Source organism: Haemorhous mexicanus, chromosome 16 (assembly GCF_027477595.1).
Source record: "Haemorhous mexicanus isolate bHaeMex1 chromosome 16, bHaeMex1.pri, whole genome shotgun sequence".
NCBI lineage: Eukaryota > Metazoa > Chordata > Aves > Passeriformes > Fringillidae > Haemorhous > Haemorhous mexicanus.
Window position 1 is genome coordinate 5,262,484 of NC_082356.1, and position 27,187 is coordinate 5,289,670.

Consider the following 27,187-nt stretch of genomic DNA (forward strand, 5'->3'; position numbering starts at 1 on the left):
CCATAGCTTGGCTTGACAGCCCCTTATTTTGAAAATTATAATTCCAAGGGAGGGGGTTAACATTTTCCATTTACAGGGAGGCTCCTGACATCCTTAGCAGACACCTGTCTTTTCAAATTGACACAATGCCCCAGGACACCCAGGCAGGTGTGGAGGAAGTCAGTGCCCCTTTCCCCCTCTCTCCTGCTCCATCTCCCAGCCCAGCATGGCCCCTTGCTGAAGGACAACCCTGCTGCCAACGCCATCCTGCTGGGACTGTACTGGGGGGATCTCCTTCCCCTTCACTCTGGCACAGAGACAAATCCCATCCTCTCCTTGTCCTTCCTTCCCCAGACAAGGAGCTGAGGATGGAGACCAGGGAGGACAAATCCCCACAGCAGAACCTCGTGGAAGAGAAGCCCTACAAGTGCTTGGAGTGTGGGAAGAGCTTCAGGCAGAGCTCTTACCTGATCCAGCACCAGATGATCCACACTGGGGAATGGGCCTTCGAGTGTGGGGAATGTGGGAAGGGCTTCAGCTGCAGATCCAAGCTCCTCACCCACCAACACATCCACACTGGGGAGAGGCCCTACGAGTGTCCTGAGTGTCAGAAGAGGTTTCAGACCAGCTCCCATCTCCTCAGGCACCAGCTGATTCACACGGATGAGAGGCCCTTCCGCTGCCCCGACTGCGGGAAGGGCTTCAAGCACAACTCCACGCTCATCAGGCACCGGCGCATCCACACTGGGGAGAGGCCCTACGAGTGCACCCAGTGTGGGAAGAGGTTTCAGACCAGCTCCGTTCTCCGCCTGCATGAGCGCATTCACACGGATGAGAGGCCCTTCTGCTGCCCTGAGTGCTGGAAGAGCTTCAAGCAAAATGCCCACCTCATCACCCACCGGCGCATCCACACTGGGGAGAGGCCCTACGAGTGTCCCCAGTGTGGGAAGAGGTTTCACACTAGCTCCAGTCTCCTCCTGCATGAGCGGATCCACACGGATGAGAGGCCCTTCCGCTGCCCTGACTGTGGGGAGGGCTTCAACCGCAACTCCACCCTCATCAGGCACCGGCGCATCCACACCCGGGAGAGGCCCTACGAGTGTCCCCAGTGTGGGAAGAGCTTCACCCAGAGCTCTCACTTGACCAGACACCAACAGATGCACCGATAAGGGAAGCCCTGCAAATGCCCCCACTACAGTGCTCTTCATGCACTGCTCCAGCTTCATCCCCTATTGGAGGTCCCACGTTGGGAAGAGCCCTGGTTATCCGTGTTCCCCATGATCCATGCTGGAAAGACACCTGTACCTTTTCCTGCCCCTGCCAGTGACATGATGTGGGATTGAAGAACATGAGGGTCTGGCCGTGGCCGTGACATTACATTCACTCCCACCTCAGGTCATTGCCAGGGACAGGAAAGGGACTCTCTCTCTCTCCCCGAGGAGAAGGGTGTCCTTTCCAGGCAGGAGGAAATACATGGCCAGGAAGAGCCAGCCGTTGATGTTGTAGTTTTCCCTGTAAGTTGATTTTCTTATTCCTTCTGTTATCAATATTGTTTCTGTTCCTCTTTGTTCTTTATCTTGTTTCTGTTCCCAATAAATTATTCTTATTCCAGCCTGGGACCTTTGCCTTTTGTGCTTTTCATAGAAGTCGGGAGGGCAGCGAGGGCATCATGGTTTTAGCGGGAGCAGGAAAGTGAGGAACTCCATTCCTGAACCCCAGCCCATGAAAACCGAGCATCCCAGCTGGTCCCAGCCCTGGTGGCCATGGCAACAGCCTTGGGAGCAGGTCCCTGGCTGGGGCTGTGGGAACCTCTTCCCTCTAGTGCCCAGGGACAGGAGTGGAGGGAATGGCTGCAGCTGAGTAGGGGCAGGCTTAGGTTGGATCTCAGGAAAAGGTTTTTCCCCAGAGGCTGCTGGGGCCCTGCCTGGGCTCCCCAGGGAAGGGTCCCAGCTCCAGGGATCTCTGAGCTCCAGCAGCATTTGGACAGTGCTGCCAGGCCCCGGCTGGCATTGTTGGGGTGTCCTGTGCAGGGCCAGCAGTTGGACTCAAGGATCCTGATGGGTCCCTCCCAACTCAGCCAGTTCTGTGGTTCTGGGATCCCATGACCCTGGGGATGGGACTGCAAATGGTTGCCATGGCAACGGGCTCTGGCTGCAGGCCTGAGCTGGTGTCCATGGCAACCACCCCTGGCATGGGGTCTCCATGGAGCTGCCCAGCGACTGACCATAGCAACAGGGGGCTGGTGATGGTTGCCATGGAAACTGACCAAAGCAACAGGGTTCTGGTGATGGTTGCCATGGAACCTGACCACAGCAACAGGGGGCTGGTGATGGTTGCCATGGAACCTGTCCATACCAACAGGGGGCTGGTGATGGTTGCCTGCTGAGGATCAGATTTGTCACAGGCCCTCAGAGGGGTTCCATGGGGACTTTCCTAGAGTCTCCAGGCTATTCAAGCACTGGAATGTCACAGGCAGAGACAGGGGCTCCATGGAGACCTCCCAGGGCTTTCTGGGGGTGGTAAAGAGCCCTGTGGTCAGAGGCAGTCACAGCCATTCCATGGTGACATCCCAGGGGACCTTGGGCTGCAAAGGCACCGATCTGTCACAGGCACTCACGGGGGCTCCATGGTGACATCCCAGGAGTCCCCAGGCTGCCAAAGAGCCGGGATAATCCAGATACTCCCAGAGGTTCCTGTCATGGGCACAGTGGGAGCTTCAGGCAAAAGCTTTATTTCTTTAATAGAGAAACGCCCGCTGAGTAATGAGGTACAGAAATGACACCCAACAGTCCCTGCAGAGCCCCTAGACTTCTAAAATTCATTCTAAGGGAGGAGACTGGGAGGTGCTGGATCCAATCCCAGACCCAGCATTTGTCAAAGGTGTCAAAGACTGGACAGGTGGAATTGAACCTAAATGCAATTTGTCCCACAGGATTAATGATGGAATACCAGTTAAATTTATTTAAATACAGCTCTGAATGATCCTGATCATGATTAGACAGAGAGATCTTAACCAGAGTTATTTACTCCACAGTACAGGAGCTATAACAATTATTAGAATATTCTGCTCTGTGAAGCAATTTTGAAGTCAAGAGGGCCTTGCTGGTGTGGTTGAAGCCCACTGCAGGCAGAGCCTCCTGCTCCAGCAGGAACTGCCTTTCCTGTGCCATGAGCAGGGCAGGTCCCGCTGCAGGAAAAGCCCCAGGCCAGTCCCAGCACAGGGAAGGCCTCGGGCACAAGGGCAGAGTGCCGTGCTGGGAGCTGTGCCAGGGAGAGCCTGAGGCACCAAAGGCACCTTGGCAGCAGCAGCTGCTTGCAGGGCATGGCCAGAAGCCTCCCTTGGCACCCCGGCCTGGTGGCCACCACTGCAGAGCTGCTGCCTCAGGGCTCATTTCTGGCTGGGCTCTGAAAAGCCACTTCTGCTCCAGGAGCCTGACTGGGAAGCCACTGGCCCCAGCACCCTGGGGACAAGATATTAATGACAAAACTCTTGATGCCAGCAGAGACAAGGCAGGGGCAGAGGAAAGGGGAGAGCCAGGCCCAGGGCCAGGGCTGCCATGGTGATGGTTATGAGGTCACTGCCCCTGCAGCAGCCTGGCTGCCCTCAGCAGACATTCTGGCCAGAAGTGTGGTGAGGGCACCCAGCACATCAGAGAACCCATACAATAGGAAATCCATCCTTGGGGATGAGAGGGTTTCACTGGGTCAGGTTGCACAAAGCTCCTGCTCTTGGAGCATTCCTGGGATGTGGGATCCACTTCTCTGGAAAACCAGTTGCAGTTTTGTGCCACTCTCATTGTAAAATATTTCCTCCTTCTGACAAATGTAAATTCACCCTCATTCAGTTTAAAGATGTTGACCCTTGTTCTCTCATGCAATATTCAAGAGAAAATAAGTTTGATCACTAATTTTCCATTGTCCATTGTCACAGACCTTGGAGAGGACCCAAAAATCTCCCAAGATGGGGTTTGGAGGCCTCATCAGAGAACCAGCAGAGAAAGGCTGAGGGCTCTGGGGTCAGTGGTGTGCAGACTGAGGACAGAACAGGAGTAGCCTGGGAGGGATTGAAGGGTGGTTCCACAGATTCTGGAGTTTTTCTTCATTGTATAAAACAGCCAGAGAAAGAAAAAATGGCATCAAGGGTGTGGAGTGCCCCTGCCCCATGAGGCGGGGATTCTACCCAGACAGACAGCATCTGGTAAAGGGGTGTGATTTAATGAAGATTCCTGCCCTCCAATGGGGCGTGCCCCTGCAAGCCCAGAAAAAGACACTCCACCCCATCTGGTCAAATAAGGAATGGCCCCAGAATGTTCTTCCTTTTCTGTACCCCCACTGTTTTAAATTCTACTGCAGTGTCCCCACCTTAGATTTTCCATTGTTTGTCCTCCTCAATCCACCCCTTTGCTGTCCCCAGCTCCTCTTACTCTTGGACCTGACCCTAAACTCCACCCCTGAACCCATGACCCTACTCACTCATTTCTTCTCTTGGTCCCTGTCACAATAAAGGATCCTTGGTTGTGATAAACCAAGATCTGTCCTGTTTCCTTCCTTTCCCTGTTGGTCATCGGTGTCTGCCTGAGGTCTGAGACTCCGGGGCCTGGGGGAGTTTTTGTGCCCCTTGCTGCAGCGAAATGCAACACAAGGGCAGCTGGGGAGGCCCGGAGTGGGCACCAGGAGAAAGGAATTTCCCTGCCAGGGCAGGGCTGTGGTGCAGCACGACCCCAGAAGGAGCCTGGAGCAGCCCAAGGCTTTGTGTGGGCAGGCAGAGGCAGGCAGGAGGCAGAGCTGTCAGCAAAGGAAGGGGCCAGCCAGGTGGGGCAGCCAGGGGATGAGCACAGCCTGCAGGGACAGAGGCCAGGGCAGGGACACTGTAGGACAGCCTGGGCTGCACAGGGCACAGGGATGGGCAGCAGCTGCCAGGCCCTGACAGAGCCAACTTGGGCAGCACTTTGGCCATGGCTGCTGGCCCTGGGCCTGAGGCCACGAGGGGACAAGTGACCCTGGCAGCCCTGGGGCCTCATTGCCTCCTTGTCCCTGCTCAGCAGCCTGGCAGGGGCCGCCCCATGGTCCTGCCCTTGGCATTGCCCATCCCCACATCCCAGTGCCCATCCTGGGAAGAGCCCTGAGCAAGGAGAGAGGGACAGGATCTGCCTGGCCAGGGGCTAGGGGCTCAGGCCTTGGCCCTTTGCATTCCTGAAACACATCCAGGTTTGCTCAGCACCAGAGACACATTTGCCTTGCTTTTCCCCAGCTGCCATCACTGCCTCCAGGGTTCTGCTCTAGCTGGAACCTGGAGACACTTTCTCAGTTGTGTCCCTGACAGGGATTTCTTCAAAGTCAGAGAAACTTGTGTTTCAATGTAATTGAGTTTTTGAGGGTTTTGTGACATCACTGATGGTGTTGGGACACCACAGATCTGGCTGTGACATCACAGAGTAGGATATGAGGCCATAGAGCAGAGTCTGCCATCATAGAGAGTGGCTCTGTGGCATCAGAGAGTGGGTGTTACATCACCTGATGGCTGTGTAACATCGCCGAGCAGTCTGACATCACAGAACAGATTGTGACATCACAGGGTGACTTTGTTACATCAGTCTTCTGTGACATCACAGCACTGCTGTATGACATCACAAGATAACATAGAGTTGGGTTTGTGACATCACAGGGACTTTGTGACATCATAGGGGCAGTGTGACATCACAGGAGCTGTGAGACATCATAGAGCTGGTTGTGTGACATCACATGGATTGGATGTCATCACAGGAGTCTGTGTGACATCACAGGGTCTGTATGACGACACAGGAGGCTCTGTGACATCACAGGGGCTCTGTGATGTCACAGGAGGCTGTGTGACATCACAGGGGCTGTGTGATGTCACTGGGGAGGTCACTCTGCCCTGTCCCCCCTCACAGCCCCCCCAGAGCAGTCCAACCCTGCTCGTGCCCAGCAGGGTCCCCTGTGCCCCCGGGTCCCCCCGCCCCCGGAGCCGCAGCCTCCCCCAGAGGATGTTCCACGAGATCGACCCCAGAGCCTGACACGGGGACGGGGGGCCGGGGCCATGGGGGTGGGACAGGGGGACAGGGACCCCCCGGCAGCATCCCCATGTCCACCAGGGCCAGAGCCTGGGCCAGGGCTCCTTCACCCTGTTAGGAATGACGGCTTGAGAATGCTGAAAAAATCCCTGGCAAGGGATCAGCAAAAACCAGATTTGATATTAAGGGACAGCAGCACAAAGTTCCTTGGCAAGAGTCACTCTGCTCCTGCCTGGACACTTCAGGCACACCAGGAAAACAAAGAACAACAAAACCAAACAGAATCCAGGCAATCAAACCAGAAATGAACTGAGAACTCTCCCTGTGTGTGTGTGACAAAAGGGCAAGGATAAAAGGAATAAAGAGATAAAAGCCTAAAAGAGCTCAAACCTAACAGGACTTAATTTATACCTTAACTGATACCTTAAATGCCACAATTTAGCCAAAACCTGCACCTAACACTATTTAACGTGACATGAAACCTACGACTTTGCAATTTAACAGAGGAATAAGACTTAAGAGTGTTCAACTTACCAAATAATTTCCATTAAAAGTAACAACTTAGCAAAAGAACAACTCTCAGAAGCATTTAACTTAGCTCATACCTCATGACTGAACTATTCTTAGAGGCCTGACTGACTCAGCTCTCCAAGGCACTCAAACCCCTCAGAGAGCAGCATTTCTGCCACATTTCCCCAGCACAGGCACTCCTGTGTGCACACAGACACAAAGAGTCAGTGCAAGGCACCTGTGAGAAATTCCCCTGAGGGCAGGGAATGCTCACTGTGGATCCTTTGGCATCTCCCCAGCAGGCCAAGGGTTGGGCCTGGAGGAGTGGGGGGATCGGCCCAGGCTCTGTCCTTGTTCAGGATCCCCGAGTGCAGCAAACGGGAGAGTTCCCGGCTGGGAGAGGCCCCACTCAGAGGGAGTCGCTGGCCCAGGAGAGCTCCAAGGGCTCCTTTTGGAGCGCTGTTTGCAGGGCCCCACCAGAGGGGCTTCAGTCCCAGCAATGGTTCATCCTGGCCACACTTGGCATCAGCAGCTTTCTTTGGCACTGTGAGAACAGGGATGCTGTGCCACTGAGGGAACAAAAACAGTTCCAGGGCTGCTCCTAAAGGAACCAGGAGCTGGTTGGGCAGCAGCAGTGCCTGGAGCAGGCAGTGTTTGTGATGAGCTGCAGAGGAGCTGAGCCCAGGGGCTGCTGGCCAAGGCCGAGGCCCAAGGAGCATTTCTCAGCTGGCAGGGCGGGCTGAGAAGGGGAGGGGGGAATGCAGCAGCACAGGGCCATGGAACCAAGGGACCAGTGTGACACTGTGGGGCCCTGTGAGACCAAGGGACCAGTGTGACACTGTGGGGCCCTGTGACACCAAGGGACCATTGTGACACTGGGGGGCCCTGTGAGACCAAGGGACCATGGTGACACTGTGGGGCCTCATGGAATCATGGAGACCACTGTGACATTGCTGGGCCTCATGGAACCAAGGGGGCTTTACTGATACTGTGTGGCTCCATGGAATGTAGGGATCATTGTGACACTGTGAGGCCCCATTAACCAAAGGGCCATTTTGACATTTCAAGGCCTCATGGAACCATGGAGAGACCATTAAGTTACTTCACAGCCTCATGGAACCAAGGGGCCATTGTGACCCTGAGGGGCACCATGGCATCACAGAGATGGTTGTGACATTCAGGGGACTCATGGAAACACGGACACCATTGTGACACTATGAGGCCCCATGGAATAAGCAAAGCATTGTGACACTGTGAGGTCTCATGGAACCAAAGAGACCATTGTGACCCTGGGGGTCCCCACAGAACCAAGAGGACCATTGTGTTACTCTGGGGCCTTGTGAAGCCAAGAGGCCTTTGTGACACTGCAGGGCTGCATGGAACCAAAGCTCCAGGGTGACACAGAGGGGCCTCCTGACATCAATGTTCATTGTGACACTGTGGAGCCAAAGGCGACCATTGTGACACAGCAAACCCCCAGGGTCTAAAGGTCCATTGTGACATTGCAGGGCTCATGGAACAGAGGAGTCACATGACATTGTGGGGCCTGGGGAACCATGGAGACCCTTGTGATACTGCAAGACCTCATGGAATCCTTGGGACCATTGTGACACTGCGGGGCCTCATGGAATCTTTGGGACCATTGTGACACTGCAGGGCCTTATGACACCTAGGGGTCACTGTGACATTGTGGGACCCTGCCAAACCTAGGGGCCAGTGTGACACTGCTGGAACCCATGGAATCAAGTCACCATTATGACACTGAGGGGCCCCGTGGATCCAAGGCACCATTGTGACACTCTGAACCCCCATAAAACCAAGGGAACACAGAACAGCTCTGGCTGGTTTAGCCTCCCATGGACTGCCTGACTGGTCCAGCTGACCTTGGCATATTGAGGGTCACTTCTCATCTGCTGCTGAAACACTGGGGCTCTGTGCTTTCCTTCCCAATGGAAAAGAGCTGTCCTTCTGCTCCAGGCACTCATGGCCAGAATTGGGATTTCACCTCCAAATTTCCTTATATCCAGGGATTGTTCCCATAGGAATATTGCCAGGACAAGTCTCACTGGCAGTGGTTTCAAAAGGGTCACCTCTCATCTGTCCCCAAAACATTGGGGGACGTTCCATGCTCTCCTTTCCATGAGAAAGAATTGTCCTGCTTCTCCAGGTGCCCATGGCCAAGACTGGGTTTCCACCTCCAAAATTCCCTCAGTCCAAAGACTGCTCCCAGACAAAATGTGCTATTACTGACAAGTCTAACTGGCCTACTGAGGCTCTCACCTGCCTTCCAAACCTTGGGGCTCTGTGCTTTCCTTCCTATGAAAAAGAACTGTCCTTCTCAGCCAGGTGCCCATGGCCACAATTGGGATTTCACCTCCAACATTGCCTGTGACAGACTGGAGGAGATTGTTGGCTCAAAACATTTGGTGTGTGGGGGACGAAGGGGCAGGTCCAGCCTTGCCCTGCCCTGGAACCCCAGCACTGCCCTGCCCTGGAACCCCAATCCCCCCAGTGGCCTCCAGTGGGTTGACGGTTTCTACCTGAACCGTGGCACACTTAACCCCCAGCACCACTGTCTGACCCTGGGCACTGGGGCCCTCTTGGCTCTACTCAGTGCTGCTGCTGCAGTCGGGGCACCCTGAACCCTGGTAGGGACCCGTGTCCCCCCACTCCAGGGATTGTGCGTGACTCACACTACCCTGATCCTCCACGCTCCTGGGGCTCCGTTTGGGATTTGCGTGCCAACTCACCAATTCATCTACCACCCCCAGCACGCCCTGAGGGCCACCTACCAAGCCTAAAGGGGGAAGGCCTACCCCTTGTGTGCCAGTCACATTTCTATTCCTCCGCACACATGGGGGGCGGCCACCTTATCCCCCTGGGAGGTGTCTCACTTACTCAGGCTTCTCTTGCTTCCCTCAGTTTCTGGCCAGTCCCCTCGCAGTAGTCCGGAACCGTGGTACTGGGAGGTCCACAAGGCTTTGGGGGTCCGAGCTGCCTGGCCTGTCTCACACACACTTCTTTTGCGTGCCTCCTACTCCTGCCACCAGCTTTCCTTACCGATGCTCCTCCACACTGTTTGGTCCTCGGCTCCTTGGCTGCTGCTGACTGGTCCAGATAGGGCCAGATATCCCGGATCCCCTCAGTCCTCTCTCTGGGTGTGGCCTATCCCGGACGAGTGCCCAAGACTGTTATGAATGGCACGTGACCAGCTCTTTAGTGGTTTCAGCTTTACTGGAAACAGTCTAGGTAGGGGACCCATGGGGGTGTGCGCACACCACCACTCCTCCCGAGACGGCGTGGAGAAGGAGGATGTCAGCTCTGTCATCCGGCAGAGCTGGGTCTTCTTTCCTCATGAGAGTCTCTGAGTAGACGCCTGTTGGTTTCAGGTTCATAATCTTTATACTGCTCTTGGCCTGCTCTGGTTGGGGTGACGAAGGCAAAAAGTTCTGACCAGGGTCTTTGATATTGTCTTATGTTCCCTCTGTTAAGAGGTGTTATTTTGATTCTTTATTTGCATGGTGGTTTGTTGTTCTAGGGGTTTTTGTTATGTAATCCTTTTCTGCTAAGTCTTATAGGAGTTTCATATTTCCTTATTAGGTGACGTAATCATCTTCTTTATGGTCTTGAGTGGTTCACCATTTTAGATGAGAGTGGGAGCAGCCAGGGTAATACCCGACGGTAAGGGGATATACATAATTATAAAACCTTTAACAAACAATTAATAACTAACATTGGCACTTTACATAACCATAAAACATTAAACAAACACTCTATAACTATCATTGGAACTTTTTATTAACTCCTTAAACAATGTATTCTCTGCAACACTGTGGGAAGTTGTGGAACTGAGGGGATCATTGTGGCACTGTTGGGGCCCATGGAACCAAGGGGCCAGTGTGGAAACAAGATGCCCTTGTGAGCCTGTAGGGTGTAAGAGCCCAGAACACTGCCATGCTGGAGGTAACCAAAGGCTCCTTTACTCGAGTTTGGTGCACAGGAGAGACACCAGCCAGATATTCTCAAGCAGCCAAAATGACACAAAATTTTACTGGCAAAGTACAAAAAACCAAGAAACTTTGAAGGAGGATTTAATGCAACATCCAATTACATATAAAACCCTTATCATAGCAATAACTTCATTAACTTAGCTCATTTAACCTAGAAACCTTTAAACACGTAAGCTGTTGTGGTACCCAAAAATGTTCCATATAAAGAGCATTAGGAGAAGAAAGAGAGAGAGACAGAAAGACAGAAGCTCTCTAGAAAGACATGCATATGACTATCAGTTCCTAGGGTTCCGGTGTGGGTGAGACACAAACCCCAGGAGAAGGCAGAGTCCATACCAGGGGCTGACCTTGTGCTCCGTGTTTTTAAGCCCCCAGGCCTTTGTGGGCCTCCCCCCAGGTGGGATTTCTGATCGCTCAGGCAATCAGGGCTGGGTTAGCGCTGTCCCCACTCTGTGACTGATTGACAGCTCATCTCACGGTGTCTCAGGACATTGATCTCATCCAGCCTCTGACAGTGACTATGGTGACACCAGGGAACCTCATGGAACCATGAGTCAGTTGTGACCAGGTGGGTCCAAGGATACCACAGTGACACTGGGGCACCTCATGGAACCATGGGTCAGTTGTGACAATGCAGGTCCAAGGACACCACAGTGACACTACAGAACCTCATGGAACCATGGGTCAGTTGTGACCAGGCTGGTCCAAGGACACCATGGTGACACTATGGAACCTCATGGAAACAAGCGGCCATTGTGACACCATGGGGACCTTATGGAATCAAAGAAGACCATTGTGAAACTGCCATGGAACTGAGGGCACAGGGTGACACTGTGGAGCCTGTAGTGTCACGGAGGAGCCATTGTGACACTGTGGGTCCCCATGGAACCAAGGGAACATGGAACAGGCTGATGCCTTCAGTTTTAGCTGTTCTATTTTCCAGATTCTCTGCTGCATTAGTCTGTAACTCTGGACTTCATACAGAGTGTTAGCAAGTTTTCTTCACAGTGTAGTCAGACAAAACAATCCTCTTCCAGCCCCAGAACCAAGGACACGGTTGCAGCTTCAGGCCCCAAAAGTGCAAACAACAGCAAACTGAGCAGAGCAAACTGGGAGGATGGGACTGCATAACCTGAGGCTGTAATTGGACAATTAACCCTAATATTTAAATGGACCAAACATGATAAGAGTGTGAAAACTCTTGACTGGTCATCCATTTTGAGTGTAGCCTCATCTGGGCTCTTGCACTGCTCAAGGTGAATCCTTTGAAGGCCTTTTAATAAATCCCTACTTTATTCCTTGAACTCTGCCCAGCCTCTGTTCCAGAGAGCCTCCCTGGGCATCCAGCTGATCAGTGCCCGGAAAGCAAAGGATTGCTCAGGAAGTCTCCTTCACCCTCGGACAGTCCCATCTGAGCAGGGCAAAAATCCAGTGGGGAGGAGAATATTATCTTGGGCCCTGGAAGGTGTGTTCTGCCTTTGCTTTGCATTTCCTTTTCTTGGACATTTGTGACATCTTCTTTGAGGAACTGAGGCTCATGGAGGTGGCAACAAATCTCCCATGGGGCTCCTCAGAGTTCACAAAGCCCAAAGGAGCTGCACCTCTACCAGAATTGTCTTCAAGAATTAATTTTGTCAGGAGTGGAATTAATAAAAAAGATTTCAATGAGCAATTACCTCAAATGATTTTTTTCCCCACTTTCAAGATTTTCTCTCATTAGTTTTCTTTTCATAAGAGGCAATATAACATTATTTTCTAATTGATATTGAAGCAGGGTGTTCCCTAAGAAAGTCTTGATTGGTAGGAAAAGTCTTCCTTGAGGTCAGGCACTGCCTCAATGGATAAAACATTGCTTCTCACATTTTCAATACTGCCATTTCTTGTGGAGAGTTTTGTGGAGATGTGGCTTGAAGAGAAGGGACATGATAAAATACAGCTGGTAAAGCAATGGACCTCTGATGGGGGGCCTTTGGCAGGGCCAGAGTGTCCTTGAGCAGGAAGTTATACGATAACGGGATGCAGAAGCAGAGACTAGCTAATGAGGGGAGAAAACATAAGCATCCTGAGTATCTGAGGGGAGAAAACATAAGCATCCTGAGTATCTGATAGCAAAAGTTGAGCTGACCTTTTATAGCGAACCAATAGTGAGCTTTAGTTTTGCAATATGTATGAGCCTTATTATCACTGTTATAAGAGCACGCATGTTAAATCAATAAATTGAGACTTGTTGATCATCATCGGATGTGCTTGTCTCCCGTCGACTCCGTCAATTTCTCTCCTGGGCCTCCAGGCACCTGCATCCCTTTTCACCTTCTAGAAGGAAGTGAGCTGCATCTCAGCTGCTTTTTTTTGGGGGGACAGTAATGATGTTTTCTGTGGTGGTGAAACAGCAGGCCAGAGGCTGACAAACTGAATCCTGACCTGAGCCAACAGAAGCCATGAGAAAGCTGACAGGAGGTTCAGGAGAACAGATTTCTGGAGCAGTGAAAAACAACTTGTTTTTCCTGAGAAAGAGCTCCAGGTCTGTGGAAAAAACCCTACTTTCCCTGAAAAAGAGCTCTAGGACTGTGATAAACACCAGCACCCATATAAACTGTTTTTTCACTCTTAGATAGAAAAATGAAAACTCTCTCTCACAAACAACTTTTCCTGCACTTACACACTGGGGCTTTGAGTGACCAATCAATACAAGGTAAGAACTTGTTACTTACCAATTGGGGATAGACAGGGGATATTCTTTAAAAACCCTATAAAAAGGCCTATTAAAAGACCCTTTAAAAACAACACAGGAGCAATCCTTTCTTTTTGCACCATAAACCGTGTCCTGCATCCCTCTTTATCGAGCGCTGTTGCAGTGCCCTTTTATTTCACAGCTTTTTGGATGGTCTGTTCCAGTTCACCCCCTGTATGTTATATTTCCCCAAGCTGGATTATTCCCAGTTTATATCCCTCCCCTTTTACCCTTCAATCATTATAATCCCCACCCTGTATTCCAGCGCCTTCCCTATCCATCACTGTAAACTCTGCCCCTGTTCTGGACCCTTCCCTGTCAGTCTCCTGTAAACCCCCTCCCCTGCAAGTTCCGCCCCTCTGGAATTCCCCTAGTGTATGATGCCCCATTGGCCCATGTGACCTGCCCTCTCCACCCCCTTATCCCCATTGGTCCCTGAGATGTATTCCCCTCCTTTTGCTCCTCCCTCCTTGATTCCCTATGGGCTCAGCGATTGTGCCCACCCGCAGTTCTAGTGCTGTATAAAATCCTGAGCACGCTGGTGCTCGGGGCTCTTTGGTTCCTGTTCCCTTTGACAAATAAACCTTCCTCAGAATCTCACACCGAAGGCCTCCCTCTCCTCTTTAGTCTGCTCCCTGACGCTGACACCATTCCAGCTGTAGAGCAGGTGGCTCCAAGGTTCAGCTCTCCCCATTTCAGGGGAAGCTGTTCCCCACTCATGGCACCGCATCGCCCCTGAGCCAGCTGTGGACTCCAGCGTGGTGGTGTCAGCCCGGGGCTCCTGCTGGGCTGAGTCTGCCCTCAGGCAGGGCTCAGCTCCCCCACAGCATCTCAGTGTCACCTGTGAGCCCCATGGAGAAGACACCTCTGTGCCCTCTGCTCAGAATTTCTATGCCAGGACAGCAGCAATGCAACCCAAATCTGCCTTAAACCTGGTGGGGTGAGGAACTCATGCACCAGGGGCTTTCTCGCCATCCTGCTGCTCACGGCCAAGATATTTTCCCTGCCCCTCTGCCAGGGCAATGCCCTGTGCCAGTTCTGCTGTGAGGCTTTCCTGGGGTGGTGCTGGCACCAGTAATTCCTTCAGTATTGGAACTGGAGTCAGCGAACACGACTGAGCCCTGGTGAGCTGTCAGGATGGCCAGGGAAAACTGACCTACCTGGCCCACCCCAAAATTCACCCAAGTTCATCTGGAGCCGATGGACCCAGCGGCCAAGAACAACCCCAGAGCCAGGTAGAACCACTCACCCTTTTCCAGGACACTGCGGTGGCTCTACCCCACCCTGGCCAGGTATTACAGGTGACTGTGTAGGGCCCCTCACCCAGGAAACCCCACAGCCCCACAGTGCCCTGCAGACAGGTTGACCCAGCAGCCCCATCCCGCCAGGGGAGGAAATTGCAAAACACATAAATAATTTCAACATGCTTTTGACATTTGAAAATTTTTTTTAGCAGTTAAATTCTTTTGAGTAAATCAAGAATTTTGGGGCTGTTGTGTTGTATTTTATTTGCAGAGATGCCCAACGAAGGCAGGAATGATGCATTTGACTCCATGTTCTCAGAAGGCTAATTTATTACTTTACAATACAATATTATATTAAAGAATACTATACTATACTAAAGAATACAGAAAGGATACTTACTGATTGTTCAAAAGATAATAATGAAAGCTTGTGACTCTTTCCAGAGTCTTGACACAGCTTGGCCTTAATTGGCCAATGAGTCAAAATAACTAACACCAGAATCCAATCAAACAATCATCTGTGGGTAAACAATCTCCAAACACATTCTGCATATGAACACAACACAGGAGAAGCAAATGAGACAAGAATTGTTTTCCTTTTTCTCTGAGGCTTATCAGCTTCCCAGGAGAAAAATCCTGGGTGAAGGGATATTTTCAGAGAATGTGAATGCCACAGTGTTATAGATGAGTAATTAGATGGTTAGCATTCACAATTAAAGGGTGAACATTATAGGGATGTTAAGAGAAGTTTTACAGATGTACAGTTATATTACTGCAATGTGTTCCCCCCACCCAGCATTGGTGGGTCTTGGTAGTCTGGGCATTTGGGGAGGGGCAGGCTTGTTATTAAGAGGCATGGCTCAGCAACACCTGACCTCCAATCAAGTTACAAGAAAGCAGTCTACACCAAGGAACAGCGATGAAGAGTTAACAGACAGCCTTTGGGAGGAGCTTTGGCTACCTGCTGCAACACCAAGGATATAAAATGAGAGCAGCCATGTTGTGGATGGGCTGGCCATGTGGTTACCGGCCACGAAGTGAGGGAGGCTCCCAGCACCGTAATTTTTTCCTTATTTAGTCCTTTTGTTGTAATTTTTGTTAAGGTTTTAATAAACCTTTAAAAATGTTGAGATGTGAACGGTCGTTTCTCACAGGGAGAAAAAGTTTTACAAGAAAGCTTGTTTTGAATTTATATTTTTTCTTTTAAACCCAGGCCATTCTGACCACACTCAGAGTGAACCACAGCCTTTCTCACCACCGGGACACCCACCCCCTACTCAACCCACTCCCCCTGGACTCTGCACAACTCCCAATACACCATTTGTCTAGGGGGAAAGCACAGACTGTGTCAAGGCAGCAGAGCCCAGACCTGGCCTGACTTCCCCAGAGCACTGGAAAGGAGGAAGTCCAGATCCAGGGACACACACATGGACACACACATGGACACAGAGCAAAGCTTTGCTCAAAGAGTTTATTGATTATTGAATACTGATTATTTAGGGGAAATTGCCCAGGGCTCAAAGGGATCAGAGGGTTCCTCCAGGGATGATCATCTCCTCATGCCACTGGAGAGGAAAAAGGACACTGGTCCTTCCAACCTTAAAAGACAAACCCCAGAACGTGACCTCTGGAGCTCACTGGGCCATGGATGGGCTTTGTCCCCACCCCTGTCCCTGCAGGCACAGCTCACCTAGGCATCCAGAGAGGCAGCCAGGCGCTTCTGCCGCAGAAGAGCACGCAGCTCTTTAGCCACAGGGGGCTGGGGACAAAGGCAGCCAGTTAGAGACACACTGGGGGCACTGGGCTGGACTGGGAGGCAGGGCAGAGCGGGGGGGGGGGCTTAGGGAAGGGGCTGTGGGAGCAATGGGGTGCAGGACCTGCTGTGCTCCTGCCCAGAAGCACTGGGCTCCTGGCCAAGAGGCACAGCTGGGGCAGGGGCTGCGTCCTGGCTCATCCAGGGGGTCCTGGGGTGACCGGGATGGGATTGCAGCAGGGGCCCTGGGGAAAGGATTCCCTGGTGAGGAGCCCTGGGGAAAGGCATTGTCTGGGCTGTCAGGAGGGGTGCACTGGGCTGTGCTGGGACAAACTGGGATGGCCTGGGCTGTGGTGGCCATGAAAGGGGAGGGTCTGACACCGGCAGGCGTCTCCAGGACCACAACATTGTCTAAATCCAGCTGCAGAGAGACCAGGAGACCTTGCTGGTCACTGGGATGTCCCTGGTGCCAGCAAGGGATGGGGCGACACCACTGCACCCCAGTTCCCTGAGGGCATGCCCTCCAAAGACAGCAGCCCACTCACCTCTCGGAGGTCATCTTGGGTTCCTTCCAGGAGTGCCTGGAAAGGAGAACAAAGGCTGGGTCTGGACTGGACCTTGTGGGGCTGTGGGGGGACACAGCTCCAGGGAGCAGGGCACAGGCAGAGGGATGGGAATTCAGGGCCTCCAAGGAGATCTGTTTGAGCTGGGGGGAGACCCAAAGTCACTGATGTGGGGTCAATTGAGGGCCCAGGGAATGGGGCTGGGGGTGTGGAAGGAGCAGGGTTTGGGGTACATGGGAGGAGAAAGGAATTGAGGTGTAGAGACACGGGAGTTCAAGGGAGGGGTTTCCAGGGGACAGAAGAACAAGGATGGGTGGGAACAAAACCAACAGGACTGGGAGATTATTGGAGTATGAAGAGTGAGTCAGGGAATTCTACAGGAGTGCCCTTCTACAGCGGCCAGGAAGAAAGGCAAAGGCTTGAAGGGAGATACGGAAGGAAAGTACTTGGTAATGGTCGGTGGGAGGGCGTTTGGGGACCCTGAATGGGACACAGAGGAGGGACCAAAAGGGTGGGATTGGAGGCCAGAAAGGGCAGGATGTGGGGACAGCCTTTGGCTGGTGCCATACCTTGGCTTGGGCCAGGGGGCACAGCAGGATGGAGAAGAGCAGGGCCACGCTGAGCACAGCCACCTTCATCTTCCTGTCGCTCTGGGCAGCGCTGCCTGAGTCTGCAGCAGGTGAGGAGCACCTTTATCCCTGCTGGGACTCCTCCCTGCACCCTCTCTGCCAGCCCCCAGGACAGAGCCCGGCTTGGCACAGCCCCCAGCCGTGGCCACAAACCCTGCGCTGGTGCAGAGTCCATCCCACCTGTGGCACAGGTCCAGCCCCGCTCTCACTCCAGCTTCCTTGATTTGGCAGCGGCCCACGGGGGGGTTCAGGCATCTTAGGTGGAGGGCAGCGATCCAAAGGCATCCGGAGACCCTGTGGGGACAACCTCCAGTCTAATGCAATCCATCCTCCGAGACTTCCCACGGCCAGACCCAGATTCCCCCATCTTCTGCTGCCCCTCGCTCTCCCAGAGCTTTTCCTGGGGGACACCCCAGAGCTGAGCCCAGCCCCAAACCCAACATGTGGGAGAGCAAGGGGAACAAGGGACATGTGATCAGGTGGGTGATTGGCATCTGCAGTCACTGCAGACCTTGGGGAGCACTGGGCAATGCTGATCACCTGCCGACAAGGATGAGGGTTGGGGAATGGCTCAGATCTGGCACTTCCCACATGGGAATACTGCATTATTCCTATTTCCCTACAGGCTGAAAACCAGTCCAGTCTTCAGCCCCAGAGCTGAGTCCAGAGGGAAATATGCCTGCCCTGTCCCTCATCCTGTCACCCTTACAGCCTCCATGCAATCACAGAGCAGCTGGGTCCTGCTCTGCTTCACATGGGTGTTTCAGGGAACCATCCCCAACAAGAATCAAACTGCAGTGCTGTCCCTGCCTGGGACTTGCCCACAGCTCTGTAGGGACCTGGGAGTGCACAGGAGGGAGACAGAAGAATGAGGACGAGTAGGGACAAAAGCGACAGCACTGGGAGAGGATTTGGGGGGGGTGGGGTGAGGGCGAGGGTGGGAAGGGAGCCAGGGAATTGTACAGGGGGACCCTGCTATACTGGCCAAGAAGAAAGGCAAAGGCTTGAAGGGGGACAAAGAAGGAGAGGCCTCGGGAATGGTCAGTGGGAGGGCATTTGGGGACCCTGAATGGGACACAGAGGAGGGACCAAAAGGGTGGGATGGGAGGCCAGAAAGGGCAAGATGTGGGGACAGCCTTTAGCTGGTGCCTCACCTTGGCCTTTGCCGGGGGGCACAGCAGGATGGAGAAGAGCAGGGCCACGCTGAGCACAGCCACCTTCATCTTCCTCTCGCTCTGGGCAGCGCTGCCTGAGGCTGCAGCAGGTGAGGAGCACCTTTATCCCTGCTGGGACTCCTCCCTGCACCCTCTCTGCTAGCCCCCAGCCCTGGCCACAAGCCCAGCCCTGGCACAGAGTCCACCCCAAATGTGACACAGATCCAGCCCCCTTGCCTGGCATCGCTTCTGCTTAGGACAGCTGCCCCTGGAAGGGCCCAGGCACCTGAGGGAGCCAAGGGGGGCAGGCAGAGAGCCAAAGGCATCTGGGGACCCTGTGGGGACAACTTCCACTCCAACACAATCCATCCTCCAATACTCACAGTGCCAGATCCCCCATCTTCTGCTGCCCTTCCCCTCCCAGAGCTTTCCCTGGGGGACACCCCAGAGCTGAGCCCAGCCCCAAACCCAACATGTGGGAGAGCAAGGGGAACAAGGGACATGTGATCAGGTGGGTGATTGGCATCTGCAGTCACTGCAGACCCTGGGGAGCACTGGGCAATGCTGATCACCTGCAGACAAGGATGAGGGTAGGGGAATGGCTCAGGAGTGACAATTCCCACATCCACACAACCCGATATCCCTTTCCCTGCAAATGCCAAACCCCTCCAATCTTCGTGCCCAGAGCACTGTCCAGAGGGCAATATGCCCTGCCCTGCCCCTCCTCCTGTCACACCTGCAGCAACGGAACCCTCCCAGAGCACCTGGGTCATGGCCCTGGCTCTGGGCCCAGGCCAGCACTGGCCCTGAGCAGGATGTGCCCATCCCCAGGGACATGGGGAATTGGGCACCTGTCCCTAGGCAGCCACTTGGAGCTAACTGGGGTAACAGAGGTGCCCTGTGAGGAGGAGGGGTGTTGGTGCCCTGCCAGCATCCCTGACAAGCCCTGTTTACCCAGGCCCTGAGGCACCAGGAGGACATTCAGACATCTTGGGCTCTCTGGGACTGCCTGGTGCAGGGTGGTCTGTGCATGGGGGAGCTGAGAGTAAAAGGATCCCTGCTGGGGACAAGCCCCACTCCAACCAAATCCATCCTCCAACAGCCCCCAGAACCACGTACCCTCATCTCCTGCTGCCTCTTCCCTCCCTGAGCTTTCCCTGGGGGACAGCCCTAAGCTGAGCCCATCCCAAAATCCGTTGGGTCCCAGCAGAATTGCCCCTGTTCCTATCTGGCACTTTGAGGAAACAGTGGTGGGCACTGACCTCTCTTCCTGGGGAATCAGGACCCCAAACTCAGGGAAAACAGGCATGTGGGAGGACTTTGAGTCAAGGGCAGGCAGGTGATTGGGATCTGCACTCACTGGAGACACTGGAAGCACTGGGCAGTGTGGATCACCTGTTGATGACCTTGCAGACAAGGCTGAGCCTTGGGCAATGCCTCAGCTGTGCTTCTTGCCACAGCCTGACCACTCCATTTCCCTTTCCCCACAGGCCCCAAATCAGTCTCATCTCCAGCCCCAGAGCAGAGTCCCGAGGGCAATGTCCCCTGCCCTGCCCCTCACCCTGTCCCACCCATGGCCACCGTGCCCACCCAGAGCACCTGTGTCCCGCTCTACACAGCTGCCCCATGCAGGGTGCCAGGGACCCCATCCCCAACAAGGCTCAAACTCCAGCCCTGGGCCTGGCTGCCATCACCTGCAGCTCCCAAGGGAAGGGCCCTTGTGCCCACACAGGGTCTCTGCAATGCCCAGGACCTGAACCAAGGCCAGCACTGGCCCTGAGCAGGATGTGCCCATCCCCAGGGACATGGGGAAGTGGGCACCTGTCCCCAGGCAGCCACTCGGAACTAACTGGGGTAACAGAAGTGCCCTGTGAGGAGGAGGGGTGTTGGTGCCCTGCCAGCACCTCTGACAAGCCCTGTTTACCCATTGCCCGAGGCACCAGGAGGACATTCAGACATCTTGGGCTTCCAGGAAGGAAAATCCACTGTGAAGTGGTTCCAGAGAGCTGTCCATGACTGTGATTCCTGTTTGACATTCCAGGGCATTAGTGAAGGGTTCTGCACATCTCTTTCCCCAGGGACCATGTGAATCCATCCAAGAGGTGTCGTGGCCCAGCTGGGAAAACATTTCAGGCCACTGCCTTGACTGTTTGCTATGGAACTTGCTCAAGGAGCTGCAGGGCCCAGGAAGATTTTCCTGTGGAGTACCCCAGGACTGAGAGACCAGAGTGTCCCTGTGGGGGATCCTTGACCAGAGCAAAAGGGCTATGATGTCTTTGGGGTGCTGAGGACACCTTGGAATGGAATTGAGGACATGTCTACAGGATTCCAATTGCAGAAGGAGGCCAAGGAGAGATCCAGGCCTCCTTGGAGATCAGTGCCAGTCAGGGGGGTGGCACTGGACAGCCACTGACCACGTGCCAACAGCCCGGGCAGAAGGAGCTGGACATGCCCAGAGGCTCCCAGTGTGGGCAGATTGGCCCTGCAGCTTCAGGGACCCCATGGGAATGTCCCTGCCCCCCTCGGGGCTGTGGATGAGCTGTGCAGAATCTCTCCCTACAGCTCTCAGCAGCATTTCAGCAATGAGGTATTTCCCCTCTTTGACTGACTGGAGCTTTGGCATAAACAATTTACCTCAGGGTCCTCAGCACAGGAAAGGCTCAGACCTCATGGAGCAGCTCCAGAGGAGCTGAGATGCTCCAAAGGGTTGGAGCACCTCTGTGACAGAGACAGGCTGGAGGAGTTGGGGCGGTTCAGCCTAGAGCAGAAAAGGCCCTGGGGAGACCCCATTGTGACCTTGCAGGGCTTCCAGGAACCTCACAGGAAATGTGGGGAGAAATGTTTTAGTAGGGCCTGTCTGAGTTGGGTGAGGGGAAATGGTTTTAAAGCAGAAGAGGATAAGTTCAGACTGGAGATAAGGAAAAAATCTTTGATGCTGTGTTTGGTTAAGCACTGGCACAGGTTTCCCAGACACCTGGTGGATGCCCCATCCTTGGAAATATTCCTGGTTGCATGGGCTGTGAACAACATGATGGAGGAAAAGATGTCTCTGCTCCCACCCCACAGGAGGCCCTGTGGTGTCAGCTACCAGAGGGGTCGGTGTCTCTTGTAGGATTCAATTCCCCCGGAGAGAAGAGGGAACACATGGCAGCACAGATGGCAGGAACGTCCTCCCATGGAGATGGGAATATTCTGGATCAACAGGCTCAGGCTGCCCAGTTTTGTTTCTTTGTAGATGGACACCGGTGTCAGAAGAGACTGAGAACCAGGAGGCTCCACAGTGTCTCTGAGTGCCCTGTCTCTGAGTGCCCTTGGTTCCATGAGGCCCCACAGAATCCCAGGATGTGGTAATTAAGTTCCTTTGTTATGAAACAGTCATGTTATAAGAAAAAGTAGTTTTTTCTGGTTGTCCCCCATGCATGTTGGTTTGCCCTGGAGAGGTACCCTCCCATCCCCCTGTCCATCTACCTCATGACCAACCCCTCATTCCAGATCCTTCCTTGCTACTGAAGGAAATCCTGCCCTCCTCCCTTGTCCATTACAGAAACCCCACCTTTCTCTCTAGAAACTTCTGTGTCCATCTTGTACCCCTCGAATACCCACTGGTATGCTCAGTTCATCCTCCTGCCCTGTTGTTCCTCCCTGGTTGTCACAATGTGTACCCCGCCTTGTGCTCCTCCCCAGGTTTCTGCCACTGCTCCTGGTTTGTATCCTCCCCATGTTCCCTCCCCCGTACTAAAGCTGTTGTGACCCTGGATTTGCTGTCACTTGTTTCTGGGCCCTCTTGGAGATTGAAAATCTCTTGGGAGCCTGCACAAGTGATCCCTCTCTTCCTTGGCTCTGGATTCCTCAGCTCGGGACAACATCAGTATCTGCACAGAGCAGCCTGCTGCTTCTGGGAGACAAGCAGCCCTGCTTGTACCACCAGCCCAACCGGCCCGAAGGGCGGATAGGGAGTGGCCACTCCTGGCAGGGAACAGGAGACAGGGCTAGCTGCAGCCATCTCCGAGTGGCCAGCGTGTCACCAGGGCCCCTTTGGCTCCATGAGGCCCCAGAGAATCCCAGGGCCCCTTTGGCTCCATGTGGCCCCACAGTGTCACAAGGACCCCTGGACACCACAAGGCCCTGAGGTATCCCAATGGATCCTTGATTCCATTTGGCCTCACTGTGTCACGAGGGCCTCTGGATTCCCTGAGACTCCACAGTGTCACAGTGTCCCCTTGTTTCCACAAGTCACAGGGTCACAATGGCCCCTGAGCATCTTTAGGCACCAGAGTGTCACAGCATCCCCTCAGTTCCCTGAACTCCACAGTGTCACAATGTCCCCTTGGTGCCATTTAGTCCTGCAGTGCTGCTCCTCATGGTTCCTGGGAGCCATGAGGCCCTGAGGGATCACAGTGGATGGTTCCATGAAGCCCCACAGGTTGGCAGTCTCTTCTTGGTTCCATGAGGGCCAATGGCCCCAAGGGGCCTCTGGATTCTACCAGGGCCCAGAGTGCCACAAAGCCCCTGTGATCCCATGAGTCCCTGCAGTGTCACCATGTCCCCATGAATCCTTGCAGTGTCACCATGTCCCCAGGAGGCCATGCAGTGTCACAGAGGAGCAGCACTGGTGAAGACACAGCACCAGGGGAGGTTTGGCAGCATTCCTCTCTCTGTGACACCGCAGCAGTGGCAAGGCACAATGTTCCCCACTCTATGACACTACAGGTGTGGCAGTACCATGCCCCCCTCTCTGTGACACTACAGCAGTGGCAATTCCAATCTTCCCCTCTCTGTGACAACGCAAGGGTGGCAGCCCCAAAATTCCACTCTGTACGACCCCACAGCAATGGCTGCCCCAGTGTTCCCTTCTCTGTCACACCAGAGCAGTAGCAGTGCCAGCATTCCCCTCTGTGTGACAGCACAGTGGTGGCAATCCTGACCTTCCCCTCTCTGTGACACCAGAGGTGGCACTCCCAGCGTTCCCCTCTGCCTGACACCAACACAGTGGCAAACCAAAGATTCCCCTCTCTATGAGAAAACAGTGGGGGCAGCCTCAACATTCCAATCTCTCTGACACCACAACGGTGGCAGCCCCAACATTCCCCTGTCTATGAAAACACAGAAGTAGCAGCCCCAATGTTCCCCTCTTTGACATTGTAGCAGTGGCAGCCCCAGTGTCCCACTCTGTGACACCACAGCAGTCACAACCTCAACTTTGCCCTCCTTGTGACACTGCAGCTGTGGAAGCCCCAGGTGCCTCTGTGAAACCGCAGCAGTGGCAGCCCCAGAGTCCCTCTCTCTTTGACACCACAGCAGTGGCAGCCCCAAAGTTCCCCTGTCTGTGATACCACAGTGGTGGTACCCAGAAGTTCTCTCAGTGACACCATTGCTGTGGCAGCCCCAGTGTCCCCCCTCTGTGACACTGCAGCGGTGGAAGTTCCCATCTCTATGACACTGCAGGCGTGGCTGTCCAAAGTTCTACTCTCTATGACAGCACCGCAGTGGCAGTTCCAACATTCCCCTCTCTGTGACACCTCAACATTTGCAGCCCCAGTGTTCCCCTCTCAGTGACACCACAGTGGTGGCAACCTCAGTGTTCCGTCTCTGTGACATGACAGAAGTGGCAATACCAATGTTCCCTTGTCTATGATGCCAAAGTGATTGCAACCCCAGTGTTCCCAGTGTTCTCCTGTCTATGACAGCATTGCAGTGGCAGCCCCAATATTCCCCTCTCTGTGACACCTCAACATTTGCAGCCCCAGTGTTCCCTTCTATGATACCACAGCAACAGCCACCCCAGCCTTCCCCTCTCTGTGACCCCACAGCTCTGGAAGCCGCTGTGTTCTCCTCTCTGTGACACCACAGCTGTGGCAGTCCCATTGTCCCGGTCTCTGTGACACCACAGCTTTGGCAGTCCCGTTGTCCTGCTCTCTGTGACACCACAGCAGTGGCTGCCCAAACGTTCCCCTCTCTGTGACACCACAGCTGTGGCAGTCCTATTGTCCTGCTCTCTATGACACCACAGCAGTGGCTGCCCAAACGTTCCCCTCTCTGTGACACCACAGCTGTGACAGTCCCGTTGTCCTGCTCTCTGTGACACCACAGCAGTGGCTGCCCAAACGTTCCCCTCTCTGTGACACCACAGCTGTGGCAGTCCCGTTGTCCTGCTCTCTGTGACACCACAGCAGTGGCTGCCCAAACGTTCCCCTCTCTGTGACACCACAGCTGTGGCAGTCCCGTTGTCCTGCTCCCTGTGACACCACAGCGGTTGCTGCCTGAGCGTTCCCCTCTCTGTGACACTGCAACTGTGGCAGCAGCACAAGAACAGAAGCAGCAGTCGTGCAACAACAGGGGAGCCGTGGAGGAGCAGAGATGGAGCTCAGAATAGCAGGAGATGAGCAGTGGTGGAGCAGTGGTGGAACAGTGGTGGAGCAGTGTTGGACAAGCAGAGGAACTGTGCTGGAACACCCCCAGAGCAGCACTGGAGCAGCTTTTGAGCAGCAGTGGAGTAACCATGGAAAAGGTGGAACAGTGGTGGGACAGGAGCCACAGCCATGAACAGTGGTGGGACAGGAACCACAGCCTGGAACAGTGGTGGGTCAGGAGCCACAGCCTGGAACAGTGGTGGGACAGGAACCACAGCCATGAACAGTGGTGGAACCGGAACCACAACCATGTGTGATACTCACATGCCCTCTGAACAGAGAGACATAATTCTGTCTCTCAGGTTTTTTCCTGGAGAAGTACAGAGGGAAAACATTTTTTATCTCTGCTTGCTGCTCCTGGTATTCTGCACAAGTGGAATGTGTTGGGAAGGTTGTTTACCTCAAGGACTTTGGTCATTGGATTCTGGTGGAGATTGTTTATGTTAATTAGCCCATCAGGTCCAAGCTGTGTGGACTGTGGCTCTGCATACAGTCACAAGTTTTTAGTTAGAAGTAAGTATTCTTTAGTATTCTTTGTAGTATTGTTATAGAATAGTATAATGTAACATAATATAGTATTAATAAAGTGAGTGTTGAGCATCCCAAAGCCTTGGAGTCAGATGCCAATCATTTCCAGCCTCGGGGGTCATCTGATTTTAGTATAGCCATGAACAGTGGTGGGACAGGAACCACAGCCAGGAACAGCGGTGGCACACTGGTGGCAGGCACACTGGTGGCACACTGGTGGCACGTTGGTGGCACACTGGTGGCACACTGGTGGCACGTTGGTGGCACAGGCCCCGCAGCAGTGGAGCGGTGCCGGAGGTGCCGAAGCTGCGGGACACAGAGCAGCTCCAAGCGCTGTGTCCTGCAGGAGCCCGCCCCGCACACCAGAGCAATCCCATCAGGCTGAACCAGAGTGGGGGCAGCAGCAGGAATTGCTGCTGGGCTCTGGAAGGTGTGGATGGAGAACATTTAATGGTGACCTGGGGGTTTGATCCTGCTCATTGTGGCCACTTTTGGGGTGCTGGGACAGTTCCAGTCCATCTGAAGTCATGAACTCAGGAGATACTCAGGACAAAAGCAATCAAACTGCCTCCTTTACTGGAGGGAAACACAGCTTGGGAGAAGTTTAATGATTTCTGATTTAGGAACCAAACTGGATCAATTATTGGCCTGTGCTTTGTTCTAGTCCAAGGAACAATTCCCAAAGTGCTGTGATTTGGCATTAAAAACGAGAAACGTGCCTCATCACCTGGATATTGTGCTTGCAGTACAGAGCTATTTGTGGTTATTGTGACTGAAAAACAACTGGAATTCTTTTCCTGATTTCACTCTTTCTTCCTCCCTCTGGGATGAAGCCTCCAACACTCCCTGCAGGTCTGCTTTTCAGAATCTGCTTCTCTGGAGTTGGGATGGGACAAATGAACAGTGGGAAGAAGGAGGAAAATGGACCGTTCAAACTACAAACTCTGCTTTTGTACCTCTGGATTTCCAGTGTTTAGAAATTGTCATGTTTCCAACTCACTGGCCAAATCCCACACTTCTCACTTTTACCCTGGCAGAAAACCTTCCTTTGGCCCCATTTAGGAACTGAGCCTCGGAAACACCAGAGTGCAGATGCTTTTTTGCTGATTTTGCTAATAGATGGCAAGAAAATCAGCAAAGCAGGAGGGATCAGGGAGAGGGCAGAAACAATTCCTTTCTTTTGTCTTCCTTGTGGAAAGTCTCCTGTGGAGGTTGTGCTGCAGCCAGAGACTTCCCGGGCCAAGGGCTGAGGGAGGTGATTCAGCTGAGGCAGCTGAGACATCTGCTCCCTGGTTTGCAGCCCTGGGGCTGGCAGGGGACACAACTGCCCCCCGTGCACCCCACACCCCCTGGAATGGGGGATTCTTCCTGCCTCTGCCAGATGCTCCTTCTCCATCCCTGGCCTGGGTGCTCCTGGGTGAGCTCCCTGCCATGGTCATTGCTGTGGGAGGGGAGCAGGAGGGAGGAGTTCAGTGCCAACCTGGGAGGTGCCAGCGGGGCAGAGGTGTGTGGAGGGGACAGTGACAGAGTGACAGGATGTGCAGATGGACACAGGGACAAGACTACACCTCTGGGGGAAACCTCTGAGATTTTGGGGAATTTCCTTTGGAACACACACATGGACACAGACACACAGACAGAGAT

General features: G+C 53.7%; 1 long non-coding RNA gene and 1 pseudogene across 1 annotated transcript; both read left to right on the forward strand.

The window, feature by feature from the left end:
- Nucleotides 1-347: 347 nt before the first annotated feature.
- The window catches only part of LOC132334605 (zinc finger protein 850-like), a 144,689-nt pseudogene continuing 117,849 nt past the window's right edge, over nucleotides 348-27,187 (forward strand).
- On the forward strand, nucleotides 20,058-25,480 carry LOC132334885 (uncharacterized). The gene is made up of 3 exons (XR_009488531.1): nucleotides 20,058-21,192; nucleotides 21,841-21,952; nucleotides 24,816-25,480. It is a non-coding gene; the product is annotated as an uncharacterized LOC132334885 (long non-coding RNA).